Below are 22,896 nucleotides of genomic sequence, written 5' to 3' on the forward strand. Positions count from 1 at the left end.
CCAAAGATAACCAAGACTCTCAAGGCATTCAAAAATAGATTCTCCCAGGGATAAAATGTTCCTGTAAGATAGGAAAAGAGGAGGGGTTGGTGAGAAGGGAAGGGGAAGAAGGAGAATAAAGTTTACAGAGGAATCTAGGATATTTTGCTCCACAGAGCCAATTGCTAGTATATGAATCTCCAAAATCTGCCCAAAGATTGATGGAACCACTACTTCAGGTTTAGCACCTGTAAACTACCTACACACAGCCCCTGCTTCTGTGCCCAGAGAGCACTTGAGACTTTAAAAAGAAAGATGTGAAGCCTTGGATCACTCATGAATTTTATTTACAATTCAGTTTTATTAGCAAATCTCTTTGTAACCTATGAAAAATTGTTCTAATTAATAAATATTTTCCCAAATTAAAAAACAAATAAACAAAAAAACAAAGTCATTAATTAGCAAAGTGCATAGATTCTTGAACCTGAGATTAGAAAGCCCCGAGTTCAACTGCAACTTCATGTACTTATAGCTGTATGATCTAGACAACTTGCTGTAGCAGCAAGCACTCTAGCATGCCCAGGATAACCTGCTAGCACAGGTTCTTTGATCTACTTTTCTAAAAGGAAAAAAAAAATTTTTTGGAAGGGGATCAACAATCTTCTTTAACCACAGAGAAAGTACAAGCAAAGAAATAAAAATCAACAGACAGGGCTTCCATCTGTCTGTAAGCAACATATATATCATAGATCCACAGATAGATCCAACTGTCTGATCATTACATACCTACATAGTTACCAGAGACAGAAGCACCAACATCTGTGTTTTCAAAGCCGGAGGGCTCCTTAATGACTACCCAGAGTCTCATCTGGCACATTTACCTTCTTCCAAAGAGTAAGCCCCAAAGTAACACCTCACCTCAGAACATATATATGTATATATATATATATATACACACACATATATATTCTGTATGTGTATGTGCATATATATATACGTAGGTATATATATATACATATATATGTATGTGTGTATGTGTGTGTATATATATACACACACATACACACTTTTCAGAGCCAGAGTGCATCACAACCCTGATGACCCAGTGCTTTGTTAGCAATTAAGAAAAAGTGTGGGCCTTCCTACAAAACAAGTCTCTCCTAATCAAACTTCTCTTAATGGCCTCCAGCTGAGGCCCGTTAATGTGTGGGAAAGATTTTTTGACTTCCATTAACATTACACTTGCTTAACCTGTGTCTGGTTCAGTTTCCTCATCCTTAAATGGGAATGAACTGTTGTATCATATGAGATAATCATTCTTATGTGCTTAGCAAAGTGCATGGCAAATCATAAGTGCTTATTCGCTTGCTTCCCTTCAGTTTCCCTATCTATAAAATGGAGGAATAATACCCACTTTCCAACATTACTGAAAGAATGAAATGAGATAATATTTTAAAAGCACTTTGCAAACCTTAAAACACAATGTAAATACCTCCTCCTCCTTCTTTTATTGCCAACACAAAGTACGTGCCCCTTTACTTCTTGGTAGTCTACCTCTCTTTAGGTAGCCTAGGATAACATTAACTTTTCTGACCTGCAAGTTGCACTATTGATCATTCTGATCAATTTACTAAAACTCCCAAACCATCTTGAACACAAATATTTGCCTAGTCAGGTCTATTAGGAGCAAGCTTCCACCTTTTCCCCTGCAATTGAAGTTAGTTTTCCCTAAAAGGTGGGGAAAACTGGTTAGTGGTACCCTATTGGCTTTTTTCTCCCTTGCTTCTTGGTTAACTAAAGGCTTAAAAAGTTCTCACATCACAAGCTTACTTTTGGGGCCCTTTTGACTTAATGGATGTCTGGAGACCATACCATTCACCACACCTAACCCTGATAACCACAAAGAAATCAGAGCTGCTATGTGTAGAGAAGCTAAGTACCACTGAATCCTTGTTGCATATCCTTGCTGTGTTAGGACAAAGTAAACATCTTGTTGTTAATGATTCCATGACTTGCGAGTGCTTTGTTTCATGCCAAAGTTTAACTTCTACATGAGACTGGTGTTATGTCCACCTTTAACATCATGCTTCTCCACTTGTGAAAAATATATTTTTAAGCTAAATATGAAATGTTACATCTAACATTTGAACTTCTTAACGTTGTGATTTCTAAAAATTTGATAGGTACACAATGAGACAACATACCAAAATTTAATGTAGTGTACAAAAAAATACTTTCAAAGCATCTCTAAATGCTTAACAAGGAAAAACGGAGAGAGAAGATCAGTAAACTGGGAATGCAAAACGCTAAAAAATCTCCAATTAAATACCAAATTGGAAATCCTGACAATCATAGAGAAATTAATAAAATTTAAAGAGAAAAAAAATTGAACTGATTAATAAAAGTAGGAGCTGGTTTTATTTTAAAATACAATAAAATAGATAATATTAGATAAGTATTGGCATACTTGACTATATCAATAACAAAAACAACAAAAATGATATGATTATCTCATTAGATGCAGAAAATACAGCTTTTGACAAAATACAACATCTGTTCCTCTTACAAACTCTAGAAAGCATACGAATAGATGGAACTTTCCTTAAAATGATAAGTATTCTCTATCTAAAATCAAAAGTAAGCATTATCTGTAATGGAAGTAAGCTAGTAGTCTTCCCAGTAACATCAAGAGTAAAGCAATGATATCCATTATCACCACTATTATTTACTATCATACTAGAAATCTTAATCTATAGCAATAAGACAAGAAAAAGTAATTTAAGGAATTAGAATAGGCAATTAGGAAACAAAACTATCATTCTTCTCAGAAGATATGAAGTTATACTTTCATAATTCTAGAGAATCAGCTAAAAAAGGAATTCAAACAATTAACAATTTTAGCAAAGTTGCAGGATATAAGATAAATTCACATAAATCATTAGTATTTCAATATATTACCAACAAAGTCTAACAGGAAAAGATAGAAAGAGAAATTCCTTTTAACGTAACTTCAAACATGTATAACATATTGGATTGCTTACAATCACAGGGAGGGGAAAGAGGAGGGAAGGAGAAAAGGATAAAATTTTTAACTCAAGTTTTGAAAAAAGTTAAAAACATTTTTAAAATTACATTAATGCACAATGAGAGGGGAAGTATTACTTAAAAATAAAATAATTGTGGACAATAAAAAATACTTGGGACTCTACTTACCAAGATATACAGAATGATTATAATGTGCAAAATTGCAAAATACTTTTTACATAAATACAGATTGAAATAATTAGAGAAGAGATCATTTCTCATAGCTAGGTTGAGTCAATAGCAGAAAAATGATAATCCGACCTAAATTAATTTTATTATTCAGTGCCATACCAATTTACCAAAAGTTTCTTCTACAGAGCTACAAAAAAACAACAAAATTCATTTCAAAGGACAGAACATCATAAATAGCAAGGGAATTAATGCAAAAGAAAAATGAAATAAGGTGCCCTAGCAATACCAGATCTCAAAGCATGTTACAAAGTTGTAATCATCCAAACAATTTGGTACTGACTAAGAAATAGGAGAGGTGAATCACTGGAGTAGATTAGGTATCTAATAGCATGCATAGTAGTAAATGATCATAGTAAATTAGTGTTTGGTAAATAGAAAGATGGAAGTTTTTTAGGACAAGAACTCAGCATTTGACAAAAATTTCTGGGAATATTGGAAAGCAACTTGTCAGAAGCTAGTTATACACTAACATCTCATACCATATACCAAGGGAAGATGAAAATGGGACAACATAAAAGATGAAATCGTAAGCAAATGAGGGTAGCAGGGAAAAATGTACTTATATCTTTGAATAATGCAAGAAGGAAGAATTTATGCAAGCAATAGAGAGGATTATAAGATATAAAATGGATATTTTTGATTATATTAAATTAAAAATTTTTGTACAAACATAACAAGTGGAAAGGAAAGCAAGAAAGTTGGAGAAAATTTACAGCAAGTTTTTTTTTTCTGATAAAGACCTCATTTCTCAAATATGTAGTCAAATTTATATGAGTCAAAATTATATTTGGCTCAAATATGAGTCAAATTTATAGCAATACAAATCATTCATCAATTGATAAATTGTTCAAGGATATCATCAAGCAGTTTTCAGAAGAAAAAAATCAAAACTTGTTCATGGTCATATGAAAAAAAATGCTCTAAATCACTATTGATTAGAGAAATGCAAATCAAAACATCTCTGAAGTACCACCTTACACATATCAGATTGATATGACCAAAAAGAAAAATGATAATTGTTGGAGGGATTATGGAAAAATCAAGACACTAATGCTCTGCTCAGGAAGTTATGAACTTATCCCATCATTCTGGAGAGCAATCTGGAACCATGCCCAAAAGACTATAAAACTTTTCATACCCTTTGATCCAGCAATTCCACTACTAGGTTTGTATCCCCAAGAGATCAAAGAAAAAGGAAAAGAAACTATTTGTACAAAAACATCTATAGCAACTCTTTTTGTGGTGGTAAAGAATTGGAAATTGAGGGGATGTCCATCAACCAGGAAATGGTAGAACATTTTTTGGTATATGATTGTGATGGAATACTATCGTACTATAGAAAATGACAATCAGGATAGTTTCAGAAAAATCTGGGAGGGAAGGTGTAAATGAACAGATGCACAGTGAGGTGAGCAGAACCAGGAGAACATTGTGCACAGTTAACAGCAATTCTGCATGAGGATCAACTGTGGATGATTTAGCTATTTTCAGCAATACAAAGATCCAAGACAATTCTGAAGGACTTATGATGAAAAACACTATCCATCTCCAGAGAAAGAAGCAATGGAGTTTCTAGATTAAAATATAATTTTTTCACTTTACATTACTTATTTTTTTTTTTGCAACATCACTAAATATAAAATATATTTTGCATGATTTCACAACTATAATTTATATTATTTTTCTTGCCTTCACACTGGGTAGGGAAGGAGTGTATGGGAGGGGGAAAATTTGGAACTTGAAATTTTAAAAAATTGAATATTTAAAATAAATAATAAATATTTATTAAACTAAAAACCTTCCATAGCTCTCTAATATGTCTAGAGTTTATAATCTAGAAAACTAGATTATAAAAAGTATTGTGCTGCTCTTTAGTTTTAGAATAGCTGAAGAGTTGGCATAGATTATAGTAATTGTTCTCAATTTTTTTTCATTTCAAGAACAATTTGCACTATCAAAAATGGAGAATCCCAAAGAACTTTTAGTTTATGTAGGTTTTAATAGTATGATAATTACGTAGATAACAATAATCAGTGTTTACTGTATTGGAAATTAAAATTGATACTTTAAAAATATATTAAATCATTAAATTAATGCATAATGTGGGGTTATAAGTAATTTATAAGCAATGTATATTATAACGTATGATATTTTAATGAAAAATAACTATAGTTTTAAAAGAAAAATTTAGTTAAAGTAGTGTTTAGCATATATATATATATTTATGTATTGCATATCTCTTGAATATGTGTTTAAGAAAAGATAGCAGAATTCTTTTATCTGCTCCTGCATTCAAGCTGTTACAATATTTATTTTGGCTGACATATTTTAATAGACAAATAAAGTTCATATCATTATGGAAAATTTTGACATTGTAGATGTCCGGCAATGGTCCTAGTGACCCCAAAGGTCTTCAGATCGCACTTTGAAAGCAGTTAAATTATGGATAGAGAGAAACTATCTAGGAATCTATCACATGATCTAATTAAGTGAAGATAGTATGTAGTGCTAAATCACTGAGATCTAAAAATATACTCTCTTCTCTCTCCCTCACACACACACACAGCAATGTGCCAGTTTTATCTGGAAACCCTGAATAATTTGGTCCATTTAGACTCAATCTAATTGCATCTATTAACTGCAAAATTTTTGTCTTGTATCTTTAGTTTCTAGTGGGAATTATACTCTGATTTTTTTATGTCATTCTGATGATTCATATGTTTGTATTCAGCTGGAAAGTTTCCTCAACATTTGTATGCTAGCTGGGTCTAAGTAAATACCTGTTCCCATATTGCTCTAACAATGTTGTCTATGTATTTAGTAGGCTTCTATCCATCAAACATCCTATTGCTCATTGCTTTAAAAAAAAACAAAAAAAAACCTTAGCTAAGAAATCACTAGCTTAGAAATTCACTGTATAGAAGGATGCAGATACAGAATTTTACAGAGATTTTTCTTTAACAGATCTATTGAAGAAACGTAGATAGTATCTCAGCAATCATACATAAATTCTTTCTATTATGTGTCATTTGCTCTCCTATGAATTACTCAATAGAAAAAGCTTCATATTTGAATCCAGATATATATGTTCTGTGTCTGTTATCCCAAAGTGGCCTAGAGAAATTCAGAGAGGTGCAAAACCAGAAAGCAAGAAAGCTGGTGATTTCTTTTTTTTCTTTTTTTGGTCTACAATTAATTAGTCTATTTCCTAATATATATGAAAGTGGTGCATTCTTTATCAGTGGAAACATCCAAACCAATGATACCAACCTTTTTAAAAATAAAATTAACGTGGACTCTACTTTGTTTTTTAAAATACTAATATTTTAATTTGTTTGCATTTTATATAGAACACATACTTTGTGTTGTTTCGGTCCCTCTTTTCACTTAGTGAATGTGCAAGTTTTTATATTGAAACCACATATATTCATTGTATCATAGTTGGAGGTAGTGAAATTTTGAATATGATATATTATTAATGGAGAATAACTTCATAAATCAGTTTTACACAGGATGAAATAATGCTTTTTAGCAAATTTCCAAAGTCTCATAAAACTCATAAATCTAACTATTTTTATTTAATCAAACAAGACAAGCTATATCAGAGATTCTGCCTGTGTCTTTCTGACTTCTATAGACAGAAACACTGGGGATCAGACTGAGACTAACTGATAGAGAAAATGCTGAGTTCTATCAATATAGACGTGTTCTGACGACAGTCATTACCAGACTGTGACATTTTTAACTACTGCTGACTAACAGCAATAGAAAGCCCTAAAGTTACAGTGGAAAGGAAGACCAGATGTTCTTTTGTTAGCACCCACTCTTTATTAGAGTTGAGTTTTCAGTACCATTGAAACTTGGGGTCCTCTTCATATAATAAGATAATTGAAATGCTACTGTATGTCTTTGTCACCTTGAATTCTGACTAGTTTCCTAGCTAAGCAAATCTTTTTATCTTATCTATACACAATTTCCCTGGGTTAGATTAAAATCCTTTACTCAAAACGACCAAGATTAAATTTCTCTGGCCTTTCTACCATTGATGTAGTATAATCCAGAAGACATCACAATTTATATAGAAGGTATAATCAGTAATATTTTAAGTATATACAATGATGTCAGTGAGAATAACTTGGATCTATTGGAAGTGATCATTAGGGAAAAGGTAAGGATCCATTCTCCTTATCTTATAATGGAGAGACATTGAGTAGTGCTGTCAATAAAGCACTAGAAACTGCTTCTCCTTGAAAAACTAGGCAATCTGGCCATCCTCAACCTTATTGAACACAGAATGCTACCTATAAGTATTGAATACGCAAATTATGATTGGAATCATCTATAGAAAGTTATAGAAATTTCAGAAAAAGTAATTGATTTAGAACTAGGCAATTGACTACACATAAAATTCTTAAAACACAAACACTCAAAATCTGCAAAGATTTTCTTTAGAGAAAACAAAGAAAATACTCTCTAGTAGCTGTGTGTTCCACATATCATAAAAGACATGTGACATCCCATCAATATCTAATTGTATTAGATATTCTTCAGGGGCTCCTGGAAAACAGATGGAAAGGGCTCTTACTATTGATCAACATTCAGAAATTCAAGTGTTCATTGTTTACTGAACTGGTCAATCACCATTGAATTTTTCATTCCAACTTAAAATGAAAAATTAACACAAATCAAGACATTTTATATAATGTGTGATTTGATAAAGAGAAAGGACAAGAATTTTAGTGTTCCATACTACATGCAAATAAATGTAGGGGTGTGGATTTAAATGAATAAACATTAGTTTAACTTTTTTTTTACTTCGTCTTTGTCCCCTTCTATCAAATGACACAGAAGGTGAACTGTGTTTTTGAATCTCTTATTCCAACCTCATAATTGCTTCTTTCAAAGTCAGAATAGTGAAAGGTACCATTAAATGGTAATATTATAAGAGTTTGTGCCTTTTGATTTCAGGGAAATTCAGATGTAAAAATAACTATGGACAAGAAGACACCCAGAATCCTTTCTTATTAAAAAAAAAAGTGCTTAAAATTTTAATATAATGAGTGATGAATTTTTACCTCAAAAATCTAAGTTCCCAGAATAGAAAATACAATTGAAAACCAAGAACAATATATAGTGTTTCATCTCTAAGAGAATCATCCCTTTTCAAGATGTGCTACAGATTATTCAGTAAAAGGAATTAAGTAGAAATTTTCACATAAAACTGCATCAACAATGAAAGAAATATTTGACCATAAAAAAAAAAATTCAGGTAGCACAGAAGCAGGGCTGTTACAATAGTCTGTTTTTGAACTAGTTGTTAAATTTTCAATGCGAGCATTTATACCTCAGAAATTTGCAAATATTACAAATCAGGGTTTGGTTGACTGTCCTGTTTATTGTGTAGACTTAAGAAAGTGATGGAAAATGAAAATTCTCAAGACAGATTCAATTTAAATGTATGTCATGGGTTCAGGTTTTGTTTCTGTTTCCTCTTAGAGTGTTGGGTGTTAAGCATTTACAGAAGACTCATGTACATAGGACATGACATGTAGGATAAGACATGTATGTAGGACTGACTTTTGATTATCCATGCTATTAGAGAGGAACAAGAGTGTGGGTAAAACGGAAAGACCGGATAAACCACAAATCATCATGGTGCTCTTTGCCTTAGAAAGTTCGATGGCAACTACTTTGCATTCACTGCATTAAAGATAACTAATTTCCAGAGGCAAGTAGTCAATGAAAATGCTGGGCGACAAAAATTTCAGATTGACCTAAAGAATGGGACACTGATTATCTACCTGGTTGAGTCCTCAGATCTATCTCAGCAGGCCAGATCCTTTAAAATGCAAGGGGGTGAACTGATTGGCACACTTTACCTATCTCTCTAAATGAAGTCATTTCATTTCAGGTAGTTTCCTTTTTTACTGTCACCTTTTAGAGGTTTCTGACTACTGTTTATCTTTGTTTTTTCTTGTTATGATTCTATTTGTTTGTTAGCTCACCTGTTTTTATTATTGCCTGACTTCAATTGGATTCAAATTGAATTCAAGTCAATTCAAATTCAATTAAATCCAACATTTAGGCATATAGCGCCTACTATGCTCCGGGAACCATATTTAGGATATCTAGGATATGGAAACAAAAATGTAAGATGATTGAAGAGATTAAAGCACTGGAAAAGGAGGAAGAAGGAAACCAAGTGAACAAAATATATGGTTAGTTTGTCAGCAAGCATTTGCTAAGCCCCTCCTATATTCTAGGCACTGTGCTAAGCTCTGGAGATAAAAAGAAAAATAAAAGTAAGTCCTTGGTTTCAAGGAGCTCACTATATGAGGGAGGAAATCTATTTTAAAAAGCTGTATAAACCAAATATAAACAAGATATGTTGGGCATAATCAATAGAGAAAAGATACTAATATTAAGGGGAGCTGGGAAAGGTTATTTTAGAGGGTGGGATAGTAGCTGGGATTTAAAAGAAGTCAAGTAGCCAGGAGGCAGAGATGAAAAGAGACACAGTTTCAAGCATGGGAGACAGTCAGTGAAAATGCATGGAGTTAGGAGATGGAATGTCTTCTATAAGGAACAGTAAGGAGGCCAATGTTACTGCATTGTAGAGCATATGAAACAAGTTATAAGGTATAACCAATGTCACTGTGTAGAAGAGCACATGAGTATGGGAGTGAGTCTACAGGACAAGATGAGGTAAAAGTAAGGGAAGATAGGTTATGAAAGACTTTAAATGCTAAAAAGAAGATTTTGTATTTAGACCTGGAAGTAATAAGGAACAAATAGAATTTATTGAGGGGTTGGCATAATCAAACCTTTGTTTTAGGAAGATCATTTTGACAGCTGAGTAGAGGATGGACTGGAGTGATAAGAACTTGAAGATGACAGATCAATCAAAAGGCCATTGCAACATTTGAGGTGTAAAATGATGAGGACCTGCCCCAGAGTGGTGGCAATGTCAGAGGAGAGAGAGAGAGAGACATAGATGAGAGATTTTACAAAGGTTAAAACAAAGGATTTGACAAGAGATTGGACAAAGGTATGGTGAATGAGAATGAGAAAATGAGATTGTCCCCTGGGTTGAGAATCTGGCTATCTGAGAGAATAATGATGTTTTCAATGTAATAGAGAAATTTCAGGGAGTGGGGAGATATTTTGAGAAAATATAATGAGCTAAGTTTTTGTCATTTTGAATTTATGATGCCATAAATATTTGCTTTGAGATATTGAGCTTCCAGTTGGAGATGCAAATATGGAGAATGGAGAGATACTAGGACTGGACATGTAGATCTTACATTCATCAACATAAAGATGATAATTGAATTCATGTAAGATCAACAAGAAAAATAGCATAGAGGCAAGGAAAGAGGGCACTGACCATTAGCATGGATGACCTGGATGAAGAGGAGCAAGGGCCTAGCAAGCCTGAGAAGAAAAAGTCAGACAGAAAGGAGGGGAACGTGGAGAGAGTAAAATTAGAGAGAAAAGAGGATCTAGGAAGAGGATGAGCAGCAGTGTCAAAGGCTGCTGAGAGGTCAAGGTGAATAATAGTTATGAAAAGCCTTTTGGGTTTGTCAATTAAAAGATTATTGTAATTTTGGAGAGTACAATTTCAGTTGAATGGTGAAGTCAGAAGTCAGATGATAGAGAATTAAGAAGAAAAGAAGAGGTAAGGAAATTGAGGAATCAATTTTAAATGACCTTCTTAAGTTCTTTAGCCACAGTAAAGGAGAAGAAGCATGGAAACATATCTAACAGGCATAAATAGATCAAATGAGGTTTTGTTTTGGGGTTTTGTTTTTGAGAATGGGAGAGACATAGCTATATTTGTAGGCAGGAGGGAAGCAGCCGGTTGACAAGGAGAAATTGGAGACAAATGAAAGAGGATGAATCTATGGAAGAAAAGACAGAATGGAGTGTCTTGTGCATAAAGAGAGCTTTGCCTTGACAAGAAGGGGCATCTCTCCAAGTAAGACAGGGGTGAAGGAGGGTATAGTGGCAGAAGGTATCTGAAGAATTAGAGATGAGGAAAGAAGAGGGAACTCTTGGTGAATGGCTTCAGTTTTTGTTTTCCAGTAAGATAGAAGGGAAATTTCTCATTTGAGGGTAGGGGGTGTTATTGGAAAAGAGTCATGAAAAAGTTTGGAAAAGCCACTGTACTGAGTGGGATAGTGACTCAGGGAAGTATAAGGATTTTTTGGCCACCATAAGGGTTTAGTTAAGGTTATGTAAGATAAATGTATTGTGGATACAGTTAGCATGGTTTATAATTTTTTTTTTAATTTGATTTGTAGTAGCTCTTTTTGTCATGACAAAGAATTGGAAATTGAGGGGATGTCCATCAATTGGGGAATGGCTGAAGAAGCTGTGCATATAATTGTAATGGAACATTATTGTGCTATAAGAAATGATGATCAGGGAGGACATATGATCTGATGTAAAGTGAATTGAGCAGAACCAGGAGAACATTGTACGTAGAAACAGCAATACTGTAAAAATGACTAACTGTGGAAAACTTAGCTTCTCTGATCAAGGTGTGATTGAAGACAGTTATGAAGGAATCATGATGGAAAATGCTATCCATTTCCAGAGAGAGAAAACTGATGAATTCTGAATGCAGATTAAGCTACTTTTAAATTATTCTTTATTCATATTGGTCTTTTTGTCTTTCTTTTGCAATATGACTAATAAAGAAATATGTTTTACATGATTTATATGTATAATCAATATTAAGTTTCTTGCCTTCTCAAGAAGGTGGGAAGGAGGGGGAGAATTTAGAATTCAAATTTTAAAAAATGAACTTTAATCTTTTTTGCATGTAATTGGGAAATATTTAACAAAATAAAATGTATTTGAAAAACTCTTTTGGATTTTTTTCAGCAGCACATGAGTAAGAATAAAGACAAGGGATGGTGGGAATAATCTAAGGCTGAAGTTTGAACAAGAAGATAAAGGGTATGGAAATCAAGAGAAGGTTACCAAGAAAAGTAAAGGAGAATTTAGCCAGTGCAGGGGTAAGGAAGTGCTGGAACAGAGTTTGGTGTCACAATACAGAGGGAGAGGTGGGATAGAGCAAATTGTCATCAAACAAAGAAATTTCATAGTTCATGAAAGTGGTACATTTGTAAAGTATGAGCACTTCTAAATGATGGAGTTGGTGAGGGATTGTGTCTTCTAGGCTTTGGGGACAGAAAGTGCAGTGGCAAGAGAATGGACAAATGAATATCATGTAGATAGCAAATATCTGTTCCTGTTGACCATTTGAAGATACTGCCCAGACTGCCTCCTTAACTTACAAAGTAGATAATCTACATGTGAAAAATTGAAAGCTAATTGTCTTCAAATTCAATAAATAAGTCCAATGTTGAACTCTTCAGTCTTGCCCCTAAATAGGCTCTCCCTTCCACTTCCCTAATCCTGTTAATTTCATCATTATTTTCTTAACATATCCAAATCTTCTTTGACTTTTCCTTTCTCCTCACCCACCATACCAATTACTTAGGTCCTACTGATTTTACCTTACTGATATATCTCAAATCTATTCCCCTTTGTCCTTTCACATTGCTAAATTGAGACCCTCATCATTGTCTCTGCCTGAAACTTTATAAATCTTCTAACAGGTCTGTTGGCATCCAATATTTCCTTACTGCTATCTGCGCCTCATATAATTGTGAAAGTAGTCTCCCTAAACCTCACATCTGACTATATTATTCTTATGATCAAAAAATCTTCAGTGGCTTCCCATTGTCTATGTTATAAAATAGAAATTTCTTCCCTGTAAATTCTTTGAGCTTCCTTATGCTGTGTGATTTTTTTCATGTTCTCTTAAAAATCCTCCAGAGAGTATATTCTGTAACTTTGAAATCTTTCTCTAGATGTCTTAACATTAAGTGGCTCTTTTAACGTTTAGTGTGTATCATTGAAGCACACAGGCTATTCACTTTTATTGTCACTCTTGCCATATGATCATCCCACCTTCTTTCCTGATAATCCATCCCGTAGACCATATGTTTTCTGTTACTTCTTTATGACAAATCTTCAACTGTAATATTTCTGAAGTTTGATGATACATCTCTCCACTGTCCTTTGGGTCACATGCTATGTTCAAAGGGAGTTATTGTTATGCTTAAACTAGAAGATATCTAAAGGACGATGATCAGGATTTTAAGGGTGCTCAAACCTTTGCATACAACAAATATTTGCAGAATTTGGCGATGTTGTTTAGCCTAGAAAAAAAGAAGACAAAGGTCAAATGATAGATGTCTTCAAATATGGGACGGATTGTGTTGAGGAGGGAGGAACAATTTTAATGTCCAGCATAGTTTCAGAGGATGCAACTGTTACCAAAAAAACAGAAGTACATGTAAACAGATTTCAGACTGTAGGAAAGCAGATTTTGGACCAATATAGTGTTGAGATTCCTATACATTAGTATAGTCTGAAATTACAAGTAACTCCCTTTTGACATAGTGAATTCTCAGTCATTGGAAATATTCAAGCAGAGATTAGATACTATTTTTGGGATAATAGAGAGGTGATTGAGACTTAGACATCAGTTTGAAAACTGTATTATATCACCTCTAGATAGAAAGACAGAGAGAGAGAGAGAGAGAGAGAGAGAGAGAGAGAGAGAGAGAGAGAGAGAGAGAGAGAGATTTCAGGAAACAATTCTAAAACTCAACTGCACAAATCCTTATTTTCCCCTTCTCTTAGTATTTCTAAAGGATGTGTCAACACAGAGTAGAATCTTAATAGCTTTGAAGGTTTTCAATAGAGTTGTAATTTGGCTTATAAACCAAGTCACTGTGTCCTAGATTTACAGTAACATGTAATCTTTAAATATACTGTATATCACCTTGCTGATGGTCATGCAGTTAATGGTTTGGACACAAGGAACAATGTACTAAAAGGAGTTAATTTGAAAAGAGACTCTAAAGTGTTGAGAAAAATTTAGAACAATTAACAAGATAGGAAGACATCATTTCATGATTTTAAAAAATTGTGTTCCTTAAATCTTTCTTAAAAATTGACCCCCTACACACTTTTATTTTTACCTAAGTTTAGGAGTTTTTCCTTTAGAAATCACAATTTGCTGATTTTACTGAAGCAAGATGATTAAACTACAGTAGAATTATGTAGGAGTCAGACTGACTTCACAATATCTATTCTCTAGAGAAAATCTAGTAAAAAAAATCAAATTCTTCTGGCTGCACCATACCAATATTTAATATTTAAAAATCTATGGGTTATTGATGAGATTTCTCTATTTTTATTCAGATTATTTTATTGGGCAATGTAGCCTCAATTAATTTACATTTGTTAGCCTCATCTCAAATACTACTTTGTTCTCACTATGAATGTTCAGGTACATCTTGAAAATTTAGTCCAGTGTGTTTGGAAATTAAATTAAGCTTGCCCATCTTTAATCACACTGCTAGCACCTCATCCATGGAACATATTGGAGGTAATACATAAGAAAGAAAGAGAGCCTGTGGATACATTAGGTGATTAAGCAAAAAGAACAAAAATAGGTATTTACCAGCCTAGTAGGTCAAGCCAGATAACTTCTCCTAAGGGGTGGGGGTGTAGATAGGAAAGAAAGTCAGTTGGAGATGCAGTTACAATTTTAGAATTCTGTACTAGAGAATATGTGTACCAGATTAATCAGTACTACCAATCTGAAACAAAATATATGTCCTTTTTTCAGGATATTAATTTCTTTCAAGAAAATATCAATTTCTCAGTCTTTCCATATCAGTCTTTCTTAAATATTTTGAATTAGAACCGATTTCTGGATATTTTGCCCTATGGCATGGCAGGTCAAAAAAGTCTTTCATAAGTTTCATAGAAATGATTTCTATGTTTTAAAACCATTTAGTCTCATGAGTTCTAAGCTTTTTTTTTCTATTACACCATAAAGGTCACCAAAATGTAACATCATACAAAAATTTTTATTAAGAAAAAATAACGTTTCTGTAACTATATGATAATTTACCTTCTATAAATATATGGTTTACATACATACATACATATATATATATATATATATATATCACAAATGAAACTAATTAATGAGATAGAATCAGGTACCACCAGCAGATAGAGACCAGGCAAAGAAAGTATAAAAAACTGATACTGGTGTAATTTCAAAAAAGTGCAAAGAATGAAGAATTATATACCTTCTCCATGTTAGCTGGAGTAATAACAATTACAATGTATAAGAACAAGAACAACTAGCATTTATACACTGTTTTAAGGTTGTAAAGGATTGGAAAATATTATTATAGAATATGGAATCTAGGAAGGAATGTCTCCCCACAGTCGACTAGAAGCTAATCCAGAGTCATCTCAAGCTTTACTAAATGTATTTGCCATCACAAAGTCCTGAACAATAACCAAATTTCAGATGAACACTGTTGCTAAAACAGAGTAGATCTCAGGCCTGTCACACTCTCATTAACTTCAGTATGTGGGACCACTCAGCTGCCAATATAATACAGGCAGTTGTTCTTTGACCAGTCTCAGTGTCCATGTTTGCTCTGAAAACTCTGTTAGTTCTATGTTCATGACAACATAAGTTGTCAAGTCACAATAGCACATATTATATCTAGGCAGCTAGGCAACACAGTGGATAGAGTGCTGAACCTGGAGTCAGGGAAACCCTGAGTTCAATTCTGGCTTTAGACACCAGTTGTGTGACCCTTGGCAAGTCAAACAATTTCTATTTGCCTCACTTGCCTCATCTGTAAAACTGGGATGATGAGGATCAAATGAGTTAATAATTGTAAAGTGCTTAACACATAGCAAGAACTACATAAATGTTAGCTCTCTTTCTCTTACCCAGCTTAATCCTATTAAGCTGAATTCCAAATAAATGTCAGATTAATTTGCCCCTTTAATGTGTTGGTTGAAATGTTATTACATGTCACAGGATTTGGTTTGGCACGCAATCTTTTCCGGTGTTTCATGCTTAAAATTTTAAGAAAATTTTTAGAATAGTGAAAAACATTTTATAGATGAGGAATCTATATCTATCCAAATTTAAATCAATCCAAAGTAGCCCACACTATCAGTAATAGTAGTAGTAGTAGTAGTAGTAGTAGTAGTAGTAGTAGTAGTAGTAGTAGTAGTAGTAGTAGTAGTAGTAGTTGTAGAGAAGAGGAGAAGAAGGCTAGGGTGGGGGTGGGGGAGGGTAACAATGACCAAAACTCACATTTATCTAAATTCAAAGTTTACTGGACATTTTAATTAATTTGTTTAAGTTCACATAGCTACTTCATCGTACAGCTCTGTCTTTCCATTAGACCAATGTTTTCCATTAGTGTTACCTAAATATGTGACATATTCTTGAAGAAGATAGGCATTGAAAGAGGCTTCACAGGATAGCTAGCCTGTTGCAACTCCTGCCTCTGCCTCTCCTGGCCTCCACTTCCCTCTTCTCTCCAGGTATACTTTACCCCCCAGGGTAGCCCTCCTCGTAGAGGAGGGTCTTTACTCATTTTCCTTCTTGATGTGTGTCTCTCCCTAGGGTTTTGCCTAGCTTCCTCTGCTTAGCACATCCTAAGATCCTAGGAACTGCCTTCCCTCCCTGACCTTATCACTTGCTTCTTGTACTGAACAAGGAGTTCACTTAGCTATCCAATAAATTTGTGAGCCATGCCTCTTCTCCCATCCCCCAAAACATCCAAACGTCCTTCATTTCATACTGCCAATTTTTGGTCAAGAAGATGGAGGATGAAGAGACTTTTGTAGAGAGAGGAGGAGGGGTGATTACAAGACATTTACAGATAATATGATTAGGAGGAAGACTACTTTAATAATAACCAGTAATATATAACCAATATTATCATTTGAATGGTATAAAGTAATTTGCATTGAGAACTATGAAGAGAAATTGGAAATCACAACCAAGAAAAGTATTTTTTCCTACAAAATAAATATGATATTTACTTCAAATCACTCCTCTAATATGTTAATTGACTTCCTTTACATAGTTGTTTTAAAGGTGGTTCTAAATTATACCCAACTAATAAAATTGCGTTCTGTATTTTTAAATTAAAAATACTGTGAGATACAGTTTTTAGTCAGTCTCTTAACATCCAGCCCAGTTTCACTGTGAGCATTTTTTAAACCAGGAATGGATAGCTGAATGATTTCAATTCTAGCTATCTCATGTTGCACAGAAATTAAATTTGTATGAATTTGAGCAGTCTTCTTTATTTCTTACAGCACTTGTTTTATATCAGCATATGTTACCCTAGTTAAGCAGTAACAATGAAATGCCAGCTTTTAAAACTGCTGCTGCAATAATTAGTATGGGCCAAAGGTTAACAATAGCATTTGCTTTTCAAAAACACCTTCCAGTTTCAGTAAAGATAATGCTATTATAGAGGCTTTGGAGATGCCACCCCTCCATATTATACTTAAAGACAAAAATTTACTTGTAACAATTAATTGCATTGGCAAAACATGAGATATTTGACAATAGAATTATGAATGCCCAAAACTGAATTATTTGTGTACAAACGGTTATTTTTAAAAATAAAATAGACGATTAGGTATTAAACCACAATTTTTACCCTTTATAATTTAAGGGAAGTGCTAAAATGTATTTTGTGATGGCTCAGGTGCTGTTCAATTTTCATAAGAACAGACTGTAAATACGCACCACGATTTTTCAGAAAACCAAACTGTAGTTTCTTTTTGTGGTTACAAATTGAGGCTGCAGATTCTAATCTTCTAGATTGATGCAATGCTGCCACCATATGGTAAGGACGACAAAGACGAGCAGATTAGAAACGAGTTTTCAATAGGACTTCCCTAATTCCTATATAAAAGAGACTTTTCAAGTCCCACAGCTAAGCAATATGTGACCTTGAACAGGAGGGGAGAAAACACACACAATAAGGTCAGTAAGCACACATTTCAACAACTTCGGCAGAAGGAAAATTCATTCCTTCGGCTGCAGGCATTCCTCAGATTTATATATTAGAGTTCTATGGCATTATTTTCTTTTAAAAATTTCCTTGAAATTTTAATCCAAGACCACATTCAAAGCTTAAAGCCAATCAGAAGAGTTGTAAAAATGTTGACTGTGCTTCTGGACTGAAACTGACACGAGTTTCTAGGAAAACTCAGCATTCAGAGCTAACGTGCTTATGGCTTCAGGCAGGAACTTAGTGTTGAAGCTGAGTCAAGATAACAATAACAATAATATTCTTAATTAGAATACAGATCTGTTATTTTTGTGTTGGAGAACATGCTTTGAAAAATAATTTTCAGGAGATAAAGAAGCATTATTCTCCAAGTTCATTTTAGAAAATGGTGCTTAAGGCTTGAATATTGAGAAAGGTAGGTGTTAAAATTCCTTCATGAGGATTGAAATGTCTATATATATGAATTGGAGTTTATATTTTATTTAAAAAAAGGACCCTGTTATCAGACTTCTCAATAATATTATCTTGGTCCTGGCAGTCTGTTACATTTACTAGTATTAAGGCTTTTGTGAAGTCTTATGATTCTGTACATTGAAAAGTGATGCTATTTGAAAGTCAAATATTTCTTTTTATAGCAATATAGAAAGAACCAGTTTTCCAAAGAGACAACACCCTTCTAAGTTCAATAGGTAGATGTCTTTTATTTGGTTTGTATCCATAAATTCAACATGAAACTACTGACTTTCAAGCATTTAAGAAAAACCTACTCATGCCATTGTTTATTTTTGTTACTCATTAATAGATTTTAAATTCTAGGAATTAAGAGGAAAATGGGTTTACTTACTTTGATGATTAGATTTATCCGACAAGTATTTTAAAACATTCACATTTAGCTAACAAACCCAGAATATTTTTTGTTTATTTGGCAAGCACAAACTTTTTCCACCATAAAGAAATAATTTCTGGACATTTTGAGCATTGAGTAGAAATAAATGTCATCAACATTGATTATTTCTCTTTGATGAGAAAATGAGTAAGTTGAGGTTTTCTAGAAATGCCTATGAGTCATTTTTATATAACAGAGCAATATGTAATCACAATGTATTGTTTCTTTGTCACATTGTTCTATGAGACATATATGCTATTTTTCCAAGATAACACATTTACTATCCCCCTTTACACGCATTTATATATTTTTCATTTTTAAAATAATAAAATTTCATATATATTTTTATGTGAGTATAAATACATATATGTGTATATATAAATAATATGGTCAAAATTTCTGCCTTTTAAAAATATTTTCATGTCTAGTTAAATGAGCACTGTGATTATCACTTACCCAGCATAGCTATTTGCCTGGATTGTACTGTTGTATATTTCATTTGATTGAGTACAGACTTCTGTGATTGTGATTCTGATTAAGCTGTTTTTCCTTTCAAATCCTTACTTCGAGGTTTCAGTCTTTTTGTCTTTCCCGTGACATACCAGTTGGAAAAAAAAATCAGGCATTTCAAACATTTTGGATCCTTGACATCATTAAATGAACTTTAAAATTCAAGAAAAGAAGCATATGGTAATGAAAATAGCACTTTCTCTCTACTATCTTGAGGTCAATAAGAATATGGAATATAGTTGTTATTTCACAACTAGGGAAACTAAGGCACCAGCAATTAAGAAGTTACAAGACCAGTGATTCAGAGAAGAACTGGCAATAGAAAAATTCCTTGCATGCTAGAAAAAGAGCCCAAAGTGCAAATATTTTTAGTTTGTGATATGATCTATTCTTTACTCTGAATTTCTTTTCTCTTGGGTATTTAAGTCAACCTGTAATGTTATTTTAATGTCGTTTTTTAAAAGTTTTTAATAATGTACCCATCAGGTAAATGTACTTGTCATGATTGAATTCAATGGATTATAATGACCTTTTATCTTTATTGCAAAGCTTTAGATCATGGTAGGCAGGGCTGGTTTAAACAGCTCCAGATCGGGAATGTTTTCTAATTGAAAGTCCTCATCAATCTTTAATGACAGCATTATTATCATTGTTGAATGTGTTCTACTTCTTGCTCTTCCTTCTCTGAGCCATTTTTTAAGTAGGGTCATGGATGTGTGTGCACATGAAGGTTAAGGGAATGGTAACAGCTGTAGGCCAGGTATAATAAGGTAAATTCACCTTCTACTTTTAACCAGAATCTCCTAAAAATATTCACCTCCAGTCTTTTCTCAAGACACTATAGTCCCTTAAACTGCAGTCCAATTCCGGCAATTAAGACATAATGCTTAATTGTCACTGAGAGTTTAATAACACATAGGAAGTTTGATAACTCAATATGTGAAAAAAGCTTCACTTTGTGCCCAATAATTAACACATTTCCTCAAAACATTCATGAATAGCCATTCTTGAATAGTACATGGAAGCACTAAGGTGAATATACTCATGGACTTGCTTAAATTCTGAGACAGGCCCCTTTTTAAAAGAAAAACAACAATTATAATAGGTCAATTAATTTTATTATTAATTACTTTGTATGTAATTTTGTTGTCTGTGTACATGTGAGTACTTGTGAACTCAGATATATGTATCAAATGTACATCTATATATACACAGATATATAAAATAGATTTATGCATATCTGTATTCATATTATTGGGAATTTGCACTGTTCTATTTCTCAAGATTTTTCATAGGAAGAATAAACCACAAGAAATAAACATTTGGAAATTTGGGGCATTTTAAATGTTAGGGATCAAAGGTATATTGCCACTGAATAAAGTAATATCCATTGCTGGAATTGCAACTCTAACCTAATAATAAGAACATAAGGAAATTAATTTCCATTGCATTATATTTTATAGATTTTCATCCTTCCCTTTAGTTAATCAGTCTCAGTGTCACTAATTGAGGTAGCACTTGCCCAAAATAAATATTTCTAGCTGTCTTTGCTGTGGTTGCATCATTGTGAATAATTCATAAGACAACAAGGCAGAGTTTTTAATTGATAGTGATTAGTGAACTTTCTAAATCTGTAAAACTTCAACGGGCTTAAGCTTCCGATAAATGCCAGAGTCTATTTTTACTCTCCAGCCTCTATGTAACAGAAAGGCAAATGCATCAGCCTGCAGCTGCTGATGCTGCAAACACCAAAAAAGGTCTTTTATTCCACCTACAGGGTGGTAGGAGGGTCATTCTGCATCATCACTCAGAGACTGTAGTGTGCATTTTTGACTTGGCATTCTCAAATTAAAGGGAAAACAATGGAGTTTCCAGAAAAATGCTACTTTGAGAACTGCCAGCTTTCTATCACTGGTCTTTGGAGGGGGTTGTGGTAGATTCAGGAATGGTTTGTTGTTAATTTTCTTGCTTAAACAATAAGCTTTGCTTTTAATAATAAACACCAGGGAATAGAAATCAAATTTCTAAATATTCTGGCATAGGTTGGGTAAGCAGTGATGGAGACATTTGATACGGAAGGGCTATTTTATATCTATATCTATATCTATCTTCTTGCATATCTATATCTAGATATGCAAGAAGGACTTATTTAGGCAATGATAAATCTCTTCATTCTATTTCATTTAAAAGTTGACCTGCATTTCAGTTTCAAATCCCCCTTTTTTGAGATTAGTCATACATTAAAAAATATCTAAAGTTAATATGAGATCTTTCTTTTTCAATTCCCCCGCCAAAGAAACTATTAAAATGGTATCTACTTTCTAGAACCCGAAGGAATCATTTTAGGATTTTAAAATGAGTAATTTGTCATTCTTTAAAAACTTCTATTTCAAAAAAATGTATTACTTTTATTTTTTGTAGAATCTGGAAACTATCATTCCCACTGGGAATGATATTACCTATGACAATAAGATTTTTTAATATTCAAAAATATCAGGGAACCACTCATGAGTTATCAATAATTAGAATGTGCTTGTTCAGACATTTGAGGAATATTTGTTAGGAAAATGGACATTTCTGTTTAAGTTCTACAATCTCAAATAGTATCTCTAATCATTATACATAGGAAAAAACTATAGTTAGTAAGATAAATCACTTTAATGTGGTAAACCATATCCATAATCTTTTATTCAAACTTTTATAAGAAATACAAAATGATGATAGAAAATGTTGAAATATTGTCATTTTTATATTATTTTCCCAAGAAAAACATATTTTTATATTATTGATTGAATGAATGTATGAACTCATCTAGGTCTTGCTGCTGCTGTTCAGCTATCTATCTCTTCTATCCCTATAAGATACTTTACTCATTCACCATGTTGTCTATGTCTCATCTATTTTTTTTATTCTTCTACAACCTTTCATCTGAATAATTGGGATCCTAGTTCAACTGGGGGCTCAGGAGCTATAAGAGAGAGAATCTTGTTGGCTTTTAATATTTTTATAAACTCCCTAAGCAGGGTAACAAAAAGCATGAACTCAGGATTCCCTAATCCTCTTCCCTACCTCTGTTTTTCTCTGACAAATACTTACTGAGGGGTGGAGTGGGGTGTGGACTAAGGGAAAGTGATACTCTAAGCTAAGCATCTGCTAAGTCATGGGTGGTGTGGTTCACATGAATATAGTGCAACAAAGCATATCTAATTTTTTCTTAGCCTAAATAACTCCAACCCCAAACTCCATTAGAAAAAGTTTCCTTTGAACTTCTTATTCCTTTGAGTGTTGTACTATCTCTTC

This window comes from Notamacropus eugenii, chromosome 4, assembly GCF_028372415.1.
Source record: "Notamacropus eugenii isolate mMacEug1 chromosome 4, mMacEug1.pri_v2, whole genome shotgun sequence".
NCBI classification, from domain to species: domain Eukaryota; kingdom Metazoa; phylum Chordata; class Mammalia; order Diprotodontia; family Macropodidae; genus Notamacropus; species Notamacropus eugenii.